The sequence below is a fragment of the Ictidomys tridecemlineatus genome, chromosome 16, assembly GCF_052094955.1.
Source record: "Ictidomys tridecemlineatus isolate mIctTri1 chromosome 16, mIctTri1.hap1, whole genome shotgun sequence".
Classification (NCBI taxonomy): domain Eukaryota; kingdom Metazoa; phylum Chordata; class Mammalia; order Rodentia; family Sciuridae; genus Ictidomys; species Ictidomys tridecemlineatus.
In genome coordinates this window covers 25,701,310-25,716,294 of record NC_135492.1, presented here as the reverse complement: position 1 = coordinate 25,716,294, position 14,985 = coordinate 25,701,310, and the positions used below count along the sequence as shown (strand labels likewise).

General features: G+C 36.7%; 1 pseudogene; it reads right to left on the bottom strand.

Moving 5' to 3' along the window:
* Positions 1 to 13,039: 13,039 nt before the first annotated feature.
* On the bottom strand, positions 13,040 to 14,080 carry LOC144371360 (ubiquitin-conjugating enzyme E2 G1 pseudogene; annotated as a pseudogene).
* Positions 14,081 to 14,985: the final 905 nt, after the last annotated feature.

Below are 14,985 nucleotides of genomic sequence, written 5' to 3'. Positions count from 1 at the left end.
GATCTCGAGACTCTTCTTGTCAGGCGTTCAGGGATCCACAGCGGCTCCTTGCGATCCTGGGGAAAAACACATACAGATCCTCGTGCCCATGTCAGCACGGGGTCAGGGCCATTCCATTGGCCCGTAAGAACATCCTTCCACTTAACATAGCCAGTCACAGAGGGCTGAGGGGACACATGTCTATCGGCCGCAGAGCGGCCATGAATATCCAAATTCAAAAAATTAATGGTAAAAAGAGCTAAGGACAGGCGTTCTTTAGGAGTGTGGTCAACTCATATTCCCCCTTTCTGTTTTTCTAAGGTTTCTTTTAAGGTGCGGTGGGCACGTTCAACAATGCCTTGCCCTTGAGCATTGTCAGGCAACCCATGAGCAAGTTGTACTCCCATAGTAAAACAAAAAGATGTAAACTGTCTGCCAGTATAAGCAGGTCCATTATCAGTCTTAAGGGATGCAGGTGCACCCCATGCTGCCCATGCCTCTAAGCAATGAGTAATAACATTACGTGCCTTTTCTCCCGATAAAGCAGAAGCATGAATAATTCCAGAGTATGTGTCAATAGAAACATGTACATATTTGAGGTTACCAAAGTCAGGCACGTGAGTTACGTCCATTTGCCAGACGACCAATGGCTTCAATCCTCGTGGGTTTACACCATAAGTAGGAGGATGAAGAAATGTGACGCAATGGGGACATTGTAATACTATCTGACGAGCATCTGCTCTGGAGATGGAAAAACATCTACGCAGTGTCATAGCATTGACATGAAAGTTGTTATGAAACAATTTAGCTTCTTCTAAGGAGGAGGCCAAGCATACCAACTGGCTTCTAGTTGCCGAGTCAGCACAGGCATTACCCTGTGATAACGGGCCAGAAAGAGAGGTGTGAGCCCGAATGTGCATTGGATAGAAAGGGGCAGTATGGCTACGGATAAGCTGTTGAAGCTGATTAAAGTAAGCAGACACAGTACGGGTGTCACTAATAGCTCCTACAGCCTCCAGAATTTTGAGCGCCTGCACCACATAGATGGAGTCCGAAATGAGATTGAAAGGAAAAGAACACTGTTTAAAAACTTCAATGACAATTTGTAGTTCTACCCATTGTGGATTTCCAGGAGCAAATTGATGCTGGACAGGGGGAGAGTCATTAATCACATAAGCTCCCATTCCAGACTTAGAGCCATCAGTAAAAATATTAACAGCCCCCGAAATTGGAGTGGGCGAAGTTACTCTAGGGAAAATGATAGGATGCTCTTTAACAAAATGGAGTAATGGATGAGAAGGGTAATGATTATCAATATCCCCTTGAAACGAGCAACATAGAATGGCCCAGTTGTCTAGAGTAGCACACAAAACATTAATTTGAACTTTAGAATAGGGTATGATAAGAGAAGAAGGTGCTTGTCCAAAAAATTGAATGTTCTGTTGAATCCCTCTAAGTGCTAATGCTGCAACAGCATCAGGATAGTATTTTAAAGATTTTCCTGGGGATACATGTGGGTGGATCCATAGTAAAGGCCCATCTTGCCACAGTACTCCAGTAGGCTGCCGCATAGTGGCAAGCACACATAACTGGAAAGGTTTATCACTCTGGAGCCTGCATAGAGTAGCATGTTCTATAGCTTCTTCTACTTTTATAAGGGCCGCTCTGGCCTCTTTAGTGAGGGTACGAGGGGAAGTAAGATCTGGATCACCCTTAAGAATAGCATACAAAGGCTGGAGCACGATATTAGGAATATGTAAATAACCTCTTATCCAATTAATATCTCCCACCAGTTTTTGAAAATCATTTAGAGTTTGGAGATCTTGAGTTCTTATAGTAACTTTTTGTGGTTTTAACATGTCATATCCAATCGTCGCTCCCAAATACTTAATAGAATCCCCTGTTTGAACCTTTTCAGGTGCAATATGTAATCCATATTGAGCTAACAACTTCACCAAGTCTTTATAGGCCTCATTAACTGACTGCTCTAATTTGGCTGCCAATAATACATCATCCATATAATGAATAATCTTGATGGAAGGATATTTTTGTCTGAGAGGTGCGAGTGCCTTCCCTACATACATCTGACAAATCGTAGGACTGTTAGACATTCCCTGTGGTAAAACAACCCACTCAAACCTTTGATCTGGTTCCTCGTGATTACACGAGGGAAGGGTGAAGGGAAAATGCTGTGAGTCTTTAGGATGCAAAGGAATAGAAAAGAAACAGTAGCAAATCTCCCTTGTCCCAAAAGCATTTTTGTGTCCCAATGGGGGTGTCCTGCTGCATGATTTTGGGCGGCCTGCTCTGCTGTGCCCTGTAGCACAAATGCTCTCCAGTCCAAATATTTGCCTGGGGAGACGCAAGCCCGAATGAGGCTAGCCCAATCAGAAGGAGTCATGCAGTATCTAGACAGATTCTCTACCTGAGTTAGTGTAAAAGCGGCATCAACCCCATAAGTGCGCACAGACTCTGCCAGGGTCTTTACAATTTTGAAATCCAAAAGCTCATGAAATCTTCCCCTATTATCATCCTGAAAAACTGGATAAGCAAGACCCATCTCAGCGTTAACAGCCCTCCATGTTTGGGCGTGGAAACTTCGTCCCGAAACACCCCCGCCATACGGAGGCGGATCGGGAGGCCGTCCGTCCTTGAGCCCTTGCTTATCTCTGTTTCCTTTAGCTAAACTCCCTAGCTGCCGAGACAGCGTCTCCAGCTCCTCCTCTTCATTATCTTCTACCTCTGACCCACTTTCGCATGGGGGCATGCGTAGCACACTGAGATCTGGATACAGTCTCCTCCCGTTCTCCACGCCCCGCACATTCCCCTCTTCCTGAGACACTTCACTCTCTGTTGTTTCTGATTTTTCTTCATGTAATTGTTCTAAAACTTCTTGCCCTTTAACAAGCGCTTCTTGGCATCTGCCATCTGTAAGGCAACTACGGACCATCTTCCAGAGGGGTATCACCCCGCCCTCTAACATGCCCTGCTCACGAGCAAAATCAAGGTCTTTGCCTAATTTATCCCAGCTGGGTGTAGTGAGGCTGCCTGAAAATGCAAACCACGGTGCAGCTGTATCTACCCTCTGTAAAAATCTCTCTAAGGTACTGCGTTTCACCTCCAGTCCCTTGGAATGTAAGAGGCCATCTAGGGCCAGAAGAAGTGGACTTGAAGTCACAGCACCCATGACGCAACACAAGAAAACACAGAAATCGAAAGTGAAAGTACACAAAAACAAAACGAAAATACACAGAAAACAAAACGAAAATACAGAGTGCAATTGCTATGAGATGTAACGCCCTCTCATTATTTACAGAGGAGCAGGTACCTTTTAACGCTCCCTCTTTATGTATAGAGGAGCCTCCGCTTTTTAACAGCGGGTCCCACCTTACCTGGGACTTACCGGCGCGCCTCCCTGACTGCTGAAAGTTCTGGTTCCTGGGTTTTTCTTTTTTCTTCTTTTCTCCCGGGTCTCGGCACCACTTGTCACGACCCCCTTGCCCGCAAGGAAGACGCGACTCAGGAATCTTCTTTCAGCAGTTTATTCAGGCCCTTGATATTCTTCTAATAATTCTTCTAATCCTGGAATCATAATTGGATGCCCCTCCCAGCCTTAATAAAGCACCTCGAACCCCAATGCGAAGCTGCCACGTGGACCCTTCTCACAGGGTGCTAGAGAATGACACGCCAACTTTCTCTGATAAGGAGTTGACAATACGCCAACTCTCTCTGATAAGGAGTTGTCCTTCACAGACCACAGCGGAGCCAGTGCCATCATGTAATGGCAACCACAGTCCACAGGAACGGCTCACCACAATCTGTTTCACTTTTTCAGATCTAGGCTTTTAAGTTCTTAATTTTAACCAGAGTCTCCAATTAAAGTGAAGAGTTCTGAGACAGTGTTTCTTTCCCTGAACCACAAAGGGGGCTTAAGTGACCAAGAGGATATGACTTTAACTTCCAGGAAGCTAAGAGAGCCAATCATAAGCTACAGGTCTTGGGGAGGCTCCCCTCCTGATCCTGACCACTTCACTGGGTGAGGAGCTAAGCTCTGGGTGCCACCTGTGGGTGCAACCAATTGGGCAGCTGCAACAGCTTCTTTTCAATCTATTCTTATTAAAAACCATAATCCTTTCTGGTTTCTGTTGTGGCCCTTCAGTCTGATCACATGGCGGGGTGTACACCTCCTGAGGAAAGCATGTTATGTTCTGTATAATGTTTGTGAAACTGGAATTGCTTAGGGTTGAAGCCTTCATAAAGAACCCTTTTGTATACTCAGTTGCTGAATATTGTTTTGTTGTTGTTTTTGTTTAAATCAGCTGGCTATCTCCTACGCTGTGTCCATTGGGAAAAGAAAAAAACTGTCACAGAAAATTGGAGAGGGAGCTAGGAAAGCTAAATTCTGTTCTCAGCTCTGTCACTAACCTAAGATAAACAAAGTCACATATTCAGGTTTGAGATATTTTTACCTCTGTATTATGAAGAAGATGGAATGAACATCAATGAGTTTCCTCCATTTCTACAATTCCTTCTCTGAGCAAGCCTTCTGTAAACATCAAAAAAAAAACTTACAAAAAAGTTTGAATAAATCCATCCACTGGGATCAAAATGCAATTTGGCATATCTCAGTAAGCAATCTGATGCTATACCAATTTGCAAGGTTCTGCACTCCAGTGAGCACCATAAAACCAGAGCACATGATGGGGAAATGATGAACAAATAAACTAGAGGAAATTGGCATAGCCAATATTTGAGATAATGAATAGGGAACCTAGGTGGTAAAGAGCTTATGTATTGAGAGAGATGGTGGTGAAATATTTTATAGTAGTTCTAATTACTGACCAGGCTTAAGCAGTTTTTTTAATATCATAAGAGGTCATAAAATAATTTGAATGAGTAGAAATATAGCAAGCCTTGGAATGATATAACCTGCTATATTAGATTTTCTTCTTTAAATAATTGAGATCTATATGTCATGGAAGATGTGAAAATAAGTATCTGAAATTAGGGTATATTTAACTGGGAGGGGAACATTTTAAGTGGCAATATAACACATCAAGTGAAAAATTTTTAAATGAACATAGAGTTTTCTTCAGGATTGCGGAGATAGAAAAGACTATGCAAACAGAACACATCCAGTAAAGCTTCATTTGAGGGATGTTGAAAGGACATTTTAACGTGTATCTGTTTACTTTCTATTCCCTCTTTCTTTGATTCTTATTGTTGTTTTACTATTTCTCTTATTTAGTACTAAATATAACAATGTTATAATTGTGTGCATTATATGTCTTTAATTGCCATTTGTATTCATATTAAAACTATGTATTGGAAACTAATAATAAGTGATATCTCTGATCTTTTGTTAAACAGAGGGTGATAGTTCTTTACTTGCAAAGAAGGAATAAAAACATTGATTGATTAATCAAAGTTCTTTAACAGTGCTTTTTATTATAAAGCTAATCATTAGGTAACTTTAAAAAGTATTTTTAGGGAAGCATGATTATCTGGCTGAAGGTGACTTTATGATACGGTAAAAGTACTAAATATTCCATACAGTTCATACTTCAAATTTTAAAGTTTGATCTTTTCTTTGACTAGTGATCTGTGGTACACAATATTCTTTTTAAAAATATTTAATTGATTTTATTTTTCAAATACATGACAGTGGAATGCATTATAATTCTTATTACACACAAAGAGCACAATTTTTCATATCTCTGTATGTAAAGTATGTTCACACCAATTCTTGTCTTGGCAACTGTGTATTTTCTGTTGTTATGCTTGCTGTTGTTTTGTTATGGGTCCTAATTTTGTGAATGAATGCCTTTAAAAATGTGTATTAGTATTAATTATGGAAAAAGTAGAATGATTATTTTAAGGGAAAACTATCATTACTTAGCCAAGTGTGACTTGTAATGAACATTAAAATATAAGTTAAATCAGGAATTTTAAGCTATGGTGGAATTTAATCTTACCAAAAGTAAAATTATTTCTTAGGACAAAATGTTGTATTAAAATATAATAGGCTAATTCTGTCAAAATATAACTCAACTATTGAATTAAAATTTATTAAATTCTTGAGAGCTTATTATATACCAGCAGTACTTTTCCACATACCTCATTAAATAATAATAGAGATATTTTAAAATGTAGTTTCATATAAAAACACATTAGGATTAACTTTAATTACCACAATAATAGTTGCAATGCTTACCAATGAAGCCAGAATATATTGTTTAATTAGTGTACAAATAAACAAAATATGACCCCTGACATTATTTAGAAGGAAAAAGTCAAGATTCTCTTGCCTTCAGAAAAATATTGAAGTGTTACTGTGTGCCAAGTACTTTTGTGATGTTCACCATGCATTACTTCATTTTATCATTACATAAATCATCTGGAACACATTCTATTATTATGCTTCCCAAATATCTTAACAGAAAATTGAGGTACTAAGAATTCAAACAGAATGTTTATGCAAGTGATGTGGCAAGGTTTTAACTTAAGAAATTTGATTCTTGCCACTGAGTTATTAACCATCACACTACAAAAAAGAAAAAAAAAAGAAAAAGAAACAAATAAGAAAAGTTCAATAAAAGTAGATTTTAAATTTTTCAACAATTTTATAATATATTCTTTATGTTTTAATGAAAACATTGCATTCTAAACACCTTAGGAAAACATATATAAGCCTCCTAATATTGCCTCTTTTTTTGTACACCAGAGGACACTTCAGAATCAGTGTTCTTTACCTGGAGTTTATTCATGGCATCTGGTCAAGGTCAAAAGGGATTACAAATGATTGGTGTTTAGTGCTTACTAGTTAAAGTTTGTTTGTAATATTTCTGTATTAGAAAGCATTTCATTTTTCCAGAAACTGTTATTGGGAAGGGTTATTAAGGTTTTATAGTTAGAAATTCTTAAAAGATGGTGCTTTTTGTTTTTCTTATTTGACAAAAATTGTCTTTGGAGAATAAAATTGTGTCCAGAGAGCTTATTTTCCTTTTCCCACATAGCCCTACCATGACTGTTAAAATGAAAGACTGAGTTGCTTAGTGTTTTTCATCTTACATGTGCAATATTGCCCTTACAATAATGGGTCATTTATTTGGAGATGATGAAGAATATTTTATAAATTCAAGTTAAAATATAAATATGTTCATTGATATATTTAACAGGTATATATTAATTATTATTACTTTTAGAGTACTATCAGATATCTAGTATAACATGATCAAGCAATTTCATAACATAATTATGAAAAAAATATACTTTGGTTAACACTTAAAAATGCTTCCTCCAAACAAAAGTGAATGAGGTTACAGTGGACCATTCATATTTATATCCATGGGTTCCACACCCAGGTATTCAACCAACCATACATGGAAAATATTTGAAAAACAAATTATGTCTGTCTGAACATGTAGAAACATTTTTCTTGTCACTATACCCTAAACAATGCAGCATTACAGTTATTTGCATAACATTTGCATTGAATTATGTATTATATGTAATCTGGAGATATTTTAAAGTTTACAGATATATATACATATATATATAAAATTATGCAAATTTTACTTGATTTTATATATGGGACTTAAGCATCTGGAGATTTTGGTATCAACATGGAGTCCTGGAACTAATCTCCTGAGTGTTGACTCAATAAATCATGTAGAGAAGAAATTTTTGGTCAGTTGCTATATTTTTCTTAATAAAACACAACTTATCTGATAATAGTAATTTAATATCTAATAAAAGTTATCATGTTCAGTAAAGCACCATTAAGCTATTTAATATTACATGGTCTGTTTCTCACTATTGTATCGAAGTAAAATCTTGGCCTCTTGTTTGATGCACACAAACCCTACCAAGAAAAAAATGAAATTACCTTTACAACCAAACACCCAATGAACATATTTTATACTTTTTTAACTTGAGCATTTGTAATCTAATGTCTCTCCAAATCAATAATCTTCAAAAATAATTTGAAACTATTTTACCATATACTATCATAGTAATAAATTATAAGATATTAACCAATATATTATTATTTATAATTCATATAACTTAAATTATAGAACACATTTTCATATAAATATTTAACCTGAATATCAAGAATGATTGAAATTAGAATTACTAGATCAAAAGTATACAGTTTAATGAAAGTACACACATACTTCAAAATTTTGGCAAATTTTTCTTCAGAAAGTTTAGGAAGTGAACATTCTTATATCAGTTTTACTTTATTTTCATTTTATTTAATGATGGTTAAATATGTATGCATATACACATATATTTATATGCTTATATAAAGAACAGAAAGTTGGTAGCTAAAAATGGCATCAAAATCTTGTTTTACTCAGTGGCTCAGGAGGCTGAGGCAGAATGATCACAAGTTCAAAGCCAGGCTCAGCAACTTAATAAGGCCCTAAACAAATTAGCAAGATATATATAGGAATATTACTCAGCACTAAAAACTAACAAGATCATGGCATTTGCAGGAAAATGAATGACATTAGAGCAGATTATCTTAAGTAAGGTTTGCCAATCCCCCCCAAAAAAAATGCTGAATGTCTTCTCTGATATAAGGTGGGTAATTCAAAATGGGGAAGAGGGGAAGAGCATGGGAAGAAGATTACCTCTACATAGGGAAGAGGGCTGGAAAGGAAAGAGAGGGAGAAAGGGAATTGCATGAATGGTGGAAAGAGAACCTCATTGTTATACAAAGTACATGTATAAAGATGTGAGGGAAAAAAAAAGAATAGTGTTACCCTAGATTAGATAGAGAGAAATAATAGGAGGGGAGGGGAGGGGTTAGAGAGATAGGAAGGATACTAGTATGAATGAATGACCAATGTAATTCTGCAACCTGTATACTCAGAAAAATGAGAAATTATATCCCAAGTGATTCAAATGTATGACATGTCAAGGTCATTGTACTTTCAAGCATAACTAATTAAAACAAATTAAAAAAATAGAAATATATACATATAAAATGTTTTGTAAGGACAGAAAATACAGATAAGAACTGAGAACTCAACTTAAAAGACCATGGAAACTATAGTCACATGTGCTTTTTATTGTCATAGTATTTTCTTTTGATATTTTGCTGATCAGATAGTAATGCCATGAAGTTATATTACTGACAATACAGTTTAATTGGAAGCATCTAATTTTAGAAATTAGAAATTTTAAAAAATTAAAACTAATAGGTACCATTCATTGAAAAGTCAATACACGTCAAGTCCTTGCCTAAAATTTTAGAAATATGAGCTCATTTAATCCTTAAAATAATCCCCTGGAATAGATATTGTTATTATCTTCTTTTTATTAATGATAGTGATAACAAGCAAAAGAAGATGAATATAATCTCTTCTAATATCAATTCTAATAGTACAATGCTATTAAAATGATTAGGTCAGGGGCTGGGGATGTGGCTCAGTGGTAGAGTACTCACCTCGCACGTGCGAGACCCTGGAGTTCAATCTGCAGCACCATGCAAAAATAAATAAGTGAAATAAAGATGTTGTGTTCAACTACAAATGAAAAATACATACTTAAAAATGAAATGATAAGGTTAGGATTTGAATCTCAGTATAGTTTGATTCCAACTCCAAAGTCCCCATTAATATAAGACAAAGATTAACTATGCTATATTAATGCATGGTTTCCTTTTCTGGTATTAAGAGTTCTTTTTTATGAGAGAGAGAGAGAGAGAGAGAGAGAGAGAGAGAGAGAGAGAGAGAGAGAGAGAAAGAGAGAGAGAGAGAATTTTGATATTTATTTATTTTTTGTTTTCGGCGGACACAACATCTTTGTTTGTATGTGTTGCTGAGGATCAAACCCAGGCCAGACACATGCCAGGCGTGTGCGCTACCACTTAAGCCATATTCCCCAGCCCTGGTATTAATAGTTCTAATCAAGAACAATTTTACACATGAAATAATATATTTTTCAAGCACATATTTTATTTCTATTTTCTTTTTTCCCTTACAGATTCTGTTAGCCTGTCAAAACCCCAGAAAGCAGTACTATCACTTCAAAAATAATAAAATGCAAAAAAGTCACTGCACACAGTGTTCACTACATGTTAAAAATGCACAACTGGAAAATGAGCTCAAAAAGAGGATATCAGAGTTTAAGCAAGAAAATACAGAATTGAATCAACAACTCCACAATTTGAAGTATTATATCCTAGATTGAAAGAAGGGATGGAATCCTTTCCTTTATTCCAGTAGAAATAAGAAGATTTTTTTAACTGCTGACTCATCTGTTAGCACTTTTCAAGGGAGAAATCATGAATCAATCATAAAATTCTTACAAATATGATAGCATATTATTAAATGTAATTACTCCTACAAAACTAAGTGCATATTTTTCCCCATCATAATTTTAATGGCTCTATAGAACCCCATCTTCTAGGAATCTATTTATTTAACAAACAGAATTTGAGATGTTTATCTGTTTGTATTTTGAACTTTTTATTACAATGAATGTTACTTTTTTTTCTAAGTCATCATTTATTGATTTATAGAGCACCCATCACATGATTGAGGTGCTTTACAATACAGTAAACATCACAACAGAACTCACATAGTTAAATACAATCAACAAATTACAGAACTAAAAAAAACTGGAATGAAGCAATATTATGTCAAATTTCAAAGATGCTGAGAATTGGCAGTACAAAGAAGGTAATTTCACCAACTAGAGATCAGACAGGCAAAGATACACAGACATCACAGCCCGAAGTGAACATATTTGTAAAGGGTGAGCGAGCATATAAAATAAAATTTCACAACTGGGAATTAAGGCCATTAAAGATACTATGACATCCAAGTGATCACAGAATCAGTGGAATGACCTCACAAATATATTTACCTTACAATGACAAGAAAATCAACCACATATGGATTTTAAACTCAGAGTCCAGAAAGCCACTGAAATCATCCTTTCTGTTATGAACACAGGCTAAAATCTACAAGTTTCTCAAAAAACTTGGAATAAATTTAGTAAGAGCCAACAGTTCTACACCCAAAGGACTATGCAGATATTAATGGTTGGCACAAAGTTGGGGTTTGAGGGGGGGTCCTTTTCCTAAAGCAGAGAAGAATCACCTCAAACTAATGATGAGGCACTGGTGGGACAAAAGCCACCTAGTTCAGTGTCACCTGAGTGATTTAGATATCAAATGTAGAGGCATTTAAATTCACGGTCAGATGAACACTGGGAAAGGCACAGATGACATCTCTGACAGAGGAAAAGGAGTCCTCCATCTATCAAGGCCTGTGTTTCAGTTTGTAGTATGGTGAGGGGACATAGTTGGAATGAGTATGAGGAAGAGAGGCACTCGCTCCTGCCTCTCCTATTCCCCTACACCCTAAAAAACCACCCAGTCATACCAACATAAATGCATTAAAGTGGCACTTAAAGTTTTGTTCAGAAAGAGTTGTCCCCGAGTCACTAGGTCATTTGCTACTTATTGAGCAGTCAAATCCCAGGTTTTAACTCAACAGATTGCTAGTGGAATTATAGCCATAAGAGCAAAATTCCAACTTCACAAGCAACTACTATGTGGACGATTTCTGACTTAAGAGTGAAGGAGATTGCATTCAAAGTCCCTAGTAGGAGTGCAGTCTAGCAAGCACTTTGGGGCAACAATTTTTGTAAAAATTGTAAAAAAAAATTTGTAAAGTCTCTGGGAAAGACAAAAGTCATTAAGTTCTTGAAGAAAATTGGGCTCCAATGAATCAAATCAATTTTTATAGTCACTGAACATGTAAGGGTTTTTAATAATATTTATGGGTTTCTACAATACTTGAATGAAGAACAGACTGGGATTTATAAAAATCACTCTTCACTGGGACTACATCTGTAACCATTTTACCTTTTCTTAAAAAAAACTGACAAACTGGTAGAAGCCTACATTATTTACAGGATTCCTTTTTCTCTTCTGCCAAAGCATTTCTCCAAACCCCACAGAGGAGGGATGCACCAATTCTCACTAATTCTCGCAGTCATATGCCATACCAGATCTGGTACTGTCTCAAGTTCTATCCCTTATATGCCAAAGATTGCTTCTCACTCTCAACCTCACAATAAATAGAGAGAAGGCTAGGACGTCTAACAGTGCACATGCTCATATCACCAACTGCTAAAGTTTAGAAAAATTTATAATATGAAATATACTTATGCTCATAATCAAATCCAAGTGTGCTATGTCAGTGACAGAATCTGTATGTCAAATAGCAAAGCATTTACCTCTAAAATACTTTTAGACTCACATAAGAATCTAGATGAAACCCAATACTTACACTGCCATGGCCATGTGATTTTCAAGTATTAAGTTTGTTTGCATAAGGAATCAACCTGAGATTTTTCTAAACTGCACTTCTCTAGCATTCAGTATTAAAACCTTTATTCAATACAATAAAAGCTAACAACTTGACGATTATTGGAAAAAAATTATATTTTGGAAGAACTCACTACATAAGGTGACAGAATTCCAAAATCAAATTACATGAAAATATACATCGAAATTTCTTTGTACAATAGGTGAGGAAAAATCTCTAGTATTGAAGAATAGAGACAAAGAAATATGAAGGATTAATGAGGATATAAGGGCAAATAGCATTCTTAATAGCAAACCAAGAAGTAAAAAGCTTGTAGTTGTGCATGCTTTATTTATCCAAACTTTACATTAAATCAACTGAAGGGCAAAAATAAAACCAAATCAGAATTTTGTATTATTTGGGGTAAATTTCAGTAAGTTTAATTTAGAACCAACTTTTTTTTAAAAAAAGTTCTTGGGATAATGTCTAGGTTCAAGAGCCCTCAACAGCCAGAAAATGTTATTGCTACATCCAATCCAAGAGATGGGTACAACTAGAATACAAAAAGACAAAGCACCTAGTGATGACCATTCCTCTGAAGTCATCATTAAAAATCAAGTAATTGCTTATTAAGTATTTCAGTATTTGAATTAAATCATCCGAGAACTTTCTGGCAGATAGAAGAGATAAAAGCAAAGGGGACTGTCAAAACAAAGAAGATACAAAAGTTTAGTAAGTGACAAGGGTTTAATGAAGCCTCAATGGTTTAAAGGAAATTAAATGGAAACTTTTAATCCTAATTGCTTTTCATCTGACATGCTTTAAAGAGTCTTTTTAAACTGATAAGAAACAATAAATAGGGAAAGAAAACCTGCTAAAATCTTTTTAGAATTTACACGATTCTTATTCTACTTCAAGAAAGCATTATTTGGTACAAGGTGTATTTGTGGATGTACATGAACAGTATATATATTATCTGGATCATTTTGTGCTATGTACACGTCTTTACAATTCTTCCTGAAGGTTAAAACAGTTCATTAGAATTCAAAATGCATAATCATCTGTAAGTTGGCACTTGTTAGGCTCTTGTCAGCATTGATAACTGGCATGTTTTATTGCAGCCCAGTTCCAGCCAGTGTTTTGCCAACTTGTTACAACAAAAGTCCAGCAATATAGGTGGGTAGAGTGCAGGAAAAACAGTGCCATGTTTCTCAATTGAAGACCCTGAAATAAGTGAAATTACTAGCTGCTGAATAAATGTCACTCAAAAGCAGTCTCTTGGCTTTTTTCATACACAGCGTGCAACTTTCCTTTTAAATTCTCTGTTTCTGTCTTCCCTCCATTCTTTCGCAGCATCGACATTAGCAGGTGAATCTCCATTAGGGTCTGTCAGCATAGAAATGACACTAATCATGATGGTTTCCACAGTGTGGATAGGAAGCCAGCGTTCCTCTGGCTTTTCATAACCATATTTATCCTCCCCAGGCTCATGAAGAATAGAAATGCAAACATCATCATTTTTATCAACATTTGGGTGCCAGATTTCTGTAATGAATTTCATTTTAGGAGGCCAGAGGGGATAATCTTTTGGGAAAGTGAGATGAGCCTTAAAAACACCACCTTCATAAAGTGGAGGACCAATAATAAGGACTTCCCATCGATAGAGATCATTGCCATCTATTAAACCTGCTGAAAAGCCTTCCACTGGATTTTTGTTGAGTTCTGCCCGCTGTCTTCGCAGTAGCAGCGCTGACTGCAGCTCCGTCATCCTCCCCGCCAATGGCCCGGGCTGGCGCTGGGGCTTCCGAAGGGTTAGGGAGAGGCTCTGGGGGCGGCTGGTGCTGGGTGTGCTGAGGAACACGGGCCTGGATCCGGATCGCGGAAGCCAAGGGAGGCCGGGCTCGGGCAGCGAGAGCGGCACCTTGCCGGTGCTGGTCCACTCGGTTCGACTCTTCTCACAGCGCCTCAAGCCCGGAAGGGGAGGGTACCCGGGCCGCTGCAGCGCGCACTGGGACTTCCTCGCCCGCTTCCCTCCTTCAACCAGCCAGTCGGCCCCACCGGTGCCTTCCCCCGCCACTCACAATTAATGTTTCAAAAAATATCATTTAAAAAAAGAATCCTTTACTACTCAGAAACCATGGCAAGTTCTTACAATTCCATTAGCTGGGGAGGCAGATACAGGAGGATCAAAAGTTTAAAGCAAGCCTCATCAATTTAGCAAGGTCCTATGAATATTATTGAGATCTTGTCTCCAAATAAAAAAAATGAAAAAGGCTTTGAGATGTGGATGAGTGATTTAGCTTCTGTGGGTTCACTCCCTGGTACCAAAGATGAGGGTGAGAACAAAAGAAAAAAATAATTTCTATATTTCTGTTTACTTTTGAAAAGAATTCAATATAGAAATATTTTTTTAAAGTTGGGAAACATTAAAAAAAATTCAGAATTTTTAAATTGCTCTCAAGAAAGTTTGTATTCCACCAGTGAGGCATTTTTCACTGCCCTGTAGCATGTTTTTATACATTTATAATTTTTATTCTGATGCTTAGGATCAAACCCAGTGTTTTTTGTGACTAGTGTGATATGCTAGTGCTGAGCTAGGCCCTCAGCTACACATTTAACATTAACATTCATTTAAAAATGAAATGAAAACTGATTATAAATTATTTTATTCAAA